The following is a 5,671-nucleotide window of genomic DNA, read 5'->3' on the forward strand; positions in this document are numbered from 1 at the left end:
GGTGTGTGTATTCATTCGAACGTAACCAACAGAGGCGACAATTGTTTCGAGAAACAGATGATACACACACACACACACACACATACATGCGGTGAATGTTTCTGTCTAAATAGTACTTTCGATTTTTCTCATCATCATCATTAACGCATCGCTATTATGGGGCAAAGATGGCTATATTTAGCCAACAATCAACAATCTTAGTATAATGATGATGATGATGAGTATAGTCGCGTGCTCGGCAACAGTAAGGTATCATAGGTGAAATTCACCGGATCCAATTATTATCATTGTTGTGCCTGTATATCAAACAAAAGCTATTTAAATTTGAATTCCGGGTATCGAAACTGTAAGAATTTTTTGTCCAATAACAAAACATGGACAGAGGAATTTTGCTGAACAGAGTGGAAAAGGTAACCAAAAAACAGTTCCGTACTTTTCATCATCAATTTTGTCGAACCAAAGCCACTTTTTATTTACAATTAACAAACACAATAATAGACAACTGATAAACGATACAAAATGGATACAAACAAACAAATAAATAAACGAACGGGAAATGAAATGAAACAAAAAAACAAAACAAAACAAAACAAAACAAAAAGAAAAACAAAAAGACGTCAATTAGAGTCGATTTTAAAATTGGAATTTAAATTAAATTTCTTTCTTTCCTTTTTTGTTTTGTTTGCTTTGTTCTACCTTGTTTCTTTTATCCATCCTTTTCTCTCTCCCTATCTCTGGCGAGGATTTCTTTATTCACCCGGCTTTGTGTGTCGTAAATTTGTCATCCTTAACTTGTATCTATTTTTTACCCCGTTATTAGCATCATCATCATCATCATCGTTTGAAATGTAAATTTTGTTTCTTTTTAGAAAATTGTCCAATCGTGATGATGATGATGATGATGATGATGATGATGATGATGATGATGAGGGTGGATGTATGTGAGGAAAGATTTGAAAAATTTTCTTTCATTCATTCATTCATTCATTCATTCATTTCGTTTGTTTTGTTTTGTTTTGTTTCCATTTTTCCATCGTCATTGAAATGGAAATATCGTGTGTGTTGGCCAGATGGAAATTTGAATATTTTTGGCAAAACTTGGTGGATCAAAGTCGAATGAGATCAAATTGAATGGAAATTGATCTGTATTAGTACATAACGGAAACGAAATGCCGCTTGTATTATTATACACCTGCAATGTTGAATGTTTTGGTGAAATTCCGAAACCAAGACACACACACACACACACACACACACACACACACACACACACGACACACAATTTGAAATGTAGCCAAAGAAACAAAACAACAAATTCAATGCGGTTGATTGATTTCCCTTGTTTCTATGGTTGTTAAATATTTGATTGACAAATAGGATCAATTTGAATAGTTACAACATATTCAACTTTGATTTAGAGAAACATTCATGACATCAAATTGGCTCGAAAGGGGAGCACAAAGAGGGGTTTTCGTTTCTTCGCTGTGAATAATTCCAAATTTGTATGCAACAAAAACATGTTCATGTGCGTTGGCGACATGTACTTTGAGAATTGACATCGTTCAATTGAAATGTCCAGAAAACAAACGATTGTGGTATATGAAACGAAATTGCATTGGCTCCAAACATGTTCATCATCATTTTTCCAAGTCATTGGTGTGAACCATTTTTATTCACTGTCCTTCAACACACGTATGGATTGGCCATTGTTACACTATTCCTTTCCTATTCGAATCAAAGAAATTCACAAATCCCAAAATGGGCAAGCATCTTGTCCTTGTGAACTGTTTGCTAAGAGGATTGTGTCCTAAACAACAAACAATCCGAGATTATCCCAGATTATTCGTCTCTTTTGTCGAAACAATCGAAATTAATTTTTCTGATCAAACAAAAATCGGTTTTGTTGTTGTTGTTGTTGTTGTTACTGTTTGATCCTAAAATAGGAATGAAAATTACCGACAAAACAGACAGACTTTTTAATACATGAAGATATTTTCTTATTCTATTATACAACCAACAGGACATTTCCGGTTTGATTGATTTTGAGGCCAATCAAAAAAGATTTCGGCCAAAATTTACAGGTTATTTTGGTCAGAAAGAAATAGTAATGATCACTTTCAGAGCAAACACCTGTGTTAAAACCCTAAATTTTGTGGCAAAAAAAACGATGACATTCAATTGATATATATCAGATTGTCCGACCGATTATTTGTTATTGTCATAAGTGATAGTTCTATATAACGTATCAGTTAGCAGTGGAAGGATCGGTGATAAAAGACTTTTGATTTTTTTCGTCTCAAACCTAAATCGATTGGTTTTTTTTCACCATTTACAACCACAGTGAATACGAATCAGCCAAAGCATAGATGTGGAAAACTAAATTGTGGTCATGATCAAAAACAAAAATGCAAATTCAAAAAATTGCCAATCACAATCATTCGATTGATTTCATCCTATCACTATTACTTATAGGGCAACAACGATTTTGCCCTTTTTGTCATCGAATAAACTGTGTTGTTCATCGTTGTGTCCATCATAAAATCATCAACATGGATTATGAAATGGTTGAGATGAGAAATCATAATGGAATGAACATGTGATTACAACACGAGTTTTTCAACAACAGCTAAAAATTAATTTTCTCGCCTCAACTCAACTCACAAATCAAATCGGTCAATCGAATGACTTATTGGGAATGAATGAATACATCACTTAACCATGGCCATTAACAACAATGTTTCATGGACAAAAAAAACCATAAACAATTCATAAATATACATCAAGTTAACACGTGAAGAAATACTAAATTTAAAAAAAGAAAAGAAAAAGATTCATACAATTTGATCATCATCATCTAATAAATGGATGGAAAATCGACAAATGAAACAAACAAAATCAAAGCTTAAACATGTGAAAGTGTAGAAAAATGTAGAAAAAAGGGGCGAAAAAAACCAACCAGCATGAGAAAGCATGAAAAAGTCGGGAGAATTTATTTATTTTCATTTCTGGTAATGGCCATAAATTTTCTTGACTTTCTCTGTTGGTGCTATATGCTATGTGTCGAATATATGACAAGAGCCATAATTTTCCTTGTCCATTCAAAAGACAAAAAATTGTCATGTGATAGTCATGTTTATTCATACCGTTCTTTTATTCACATTCGAGGACATTCAACTTGAAAAGATTTGTTTTGTTGTTGTGTCGAAAGCCAGGTTTCAAGTGGAACATCATCATCATTTGTCTGTTTGTTTAGTTTGGTCCAATTTCTAGGTCTTGGCCAATACGCCCAAAAAATGAGCACCGAGAACAAAACATTAACATTAACAACAAATTAATGTTTTTGATCACCGAGAAAATTCCGTGGAAATTTACAAATAAAATTGGAATCGATTCTCATGAACGAATGAATGAATGAATGTGATTGAAAAAAAGAATCGAAAGTCAATTAGATTTGAAAATTGATCAAAACAGATGACAATGAGAACTGATGGCTTTTGGTGACAAGAATCTTTGTGTTTGTTTCGGACAAAAAAACTGGATCCATTTTCGATTTGTTTGCAAGACCATTATTGTTCAAGTTCGAGGAAGAAGCAATAACAAAATTTTTCATTTTTCAACTCATCATCATCAACATGGCTGTGACAAATACAGCAGCACACTTAAACCAGAAAAAATTCAAAAAGTTTATTTTCAATCACTCGATTCGTAGTTCTGAGTTCAGAATAGGCCACAACAATGTCGGAGAATTTCGGCAGAATCTTTCGTTTCGCCCCAAAAAAAACTTTCATCAATTCACCATACACAAAACACGAATTCATATATTTCCAACAAACGAAACGGCTGAAAGAATTGATAAAAGAAAACTCGAACAAAAAAAAAACAAGAAAAGAAAGAACATGTAATAAGAAGCAGAAATCTGATCGACACAATGAAGGAACAACAACAACAACAAAAGTTCCTGAAACGTTTGGTTTGTTGTTGTTTGAATGCCACTTTATATTAGTTTTAGGACGAAGGAGACAGGAAAATTCTTTTCTCTCCCTTCGATTCTAAATTGGTTTGGTTCGTGTTATTGTGCAGTTTCATTTTTTTTTTTTTGTTCAGAATACAATAGGACAAACTTTATGGATGCTGATACTTGTTTTTGTTTTGCTTTTTGTTTTATGGATTCAAAAATCCTACACTTTACGAAAATCAAACCAAATAACACAGTTAATCTCAACCTTAAATTCAACAAAAGTATTCGATTGTGAAAACATTTGCAAAATTCCAACTATTTAACATGACCATTAATCAATTGATTAACAAAAAATATGCATCAATTATTCAGCGTATTCAGGGCCACAACAAGCAGCATCATTCAGAAGCAAAAAATTGTCATTACATCACTCGACTGAGCTATATTGAATTTCAAACAAAAATCAAAATCAAAATCAAATTTTGACATTTTGACAATGTATAAATCGATAGTGAATGATTGAAATTGACAACCCAAAAATAGAAAGTGAAAAGAATGGCCATCGGGCTCATTCACATGCTCACATGCTCACATGCACTGGTTTCAAAAATTGTCACGAATGTAATGATTAAATGATGAAAAAAATGAATATGGCTAATTAGTGTAAAATGAAAGGTAATGATTATGTGGATGAGGCATAGTCATTGAATAAATGAGTTGCCAATTAGACCACCAATGATATATAGCTCAATGATGATCATCATTATCATTCATTAGATTCGATTAACTTGAATCGTTTTGAAAATGATATTAAAAATCGAATCATCATCTTTATTGTCTTTGTCGATTAAAGAGTGATTGATCGATCGATGATCAATCAATAGGTCATAGAGAAATGAAATTGAAATCGATATAATCAGTTGCCGTTGCTGTAAAAGTAGATCAAATCCATCTCTATGAAACAAAATAATAAAACAAAACAAAACGAAAAACGAATCGACATCAATTCATTTTTCAAATGAGAGAAAATCAGTTTAAATTTTTCTAAAATCAAGGAAATCAAGCACAAATGATCCACTGACAATAAATTCATTCATAAATTTATTTCCGTATTATTTTGTTGTTTCATCAATGACAAATTCGAGTTGAGCATCTTAATTACGAAATGAAAATAATTTCAATCATGATCATCATCAAAAGTTTCCAATCAGTGTTCAACAAGTGTTTCGGAATATCCAATCAATTACCGTATGAAATCAAAGTTCATTAACGGCGCTATAGTCGATAATTTTCGGCGTAAAAAATAAAGTGTATCGTATTGATTGAACAACAAGTATCGATATATCGATAATAATACAGCTGGACAAAACATTTGTCGATAATGGTTGAATGAAAAAGAAACGGAAATGAAATGAAAAAAAATTTGGTTGTAAATCGAATATAAACACACACACACGCACAAAAGATGACTCGATTTGATATCCGTAAACGTGCCTGCCTGTTGTGTGCATACATACAATACATGACCATTCGATCAATGGATACGGGATGATCAATCGATAATGATGATGATATTATAGATGGCTATTGTGAACACCCACACTCAGCATCATCGTTTGAATGGCTCATTAAGTGAAGGATGAATTGAATGGGAAATATTAGCAAGGAAGTAATAAAATGCTCAATGGATCGATGAAGGAATCGTTGCACACA

Source organism: Dermatophagoides farinae, chromosome 7 (genome assembly GCF_024713945.1).
Source record: "Dermatophagoides farinae isolate YC_2012a chromosome 7, ASM2471394v1, whole genome shotgun sequence".
Classification (NCBI taxonomy): Eukaryota; Metazoa; Arthropoda; class Arachnida; order Sarcoptiformes; family Pyroglyphidae; genus Dermatophagoides; species Dermatophagoides farinae.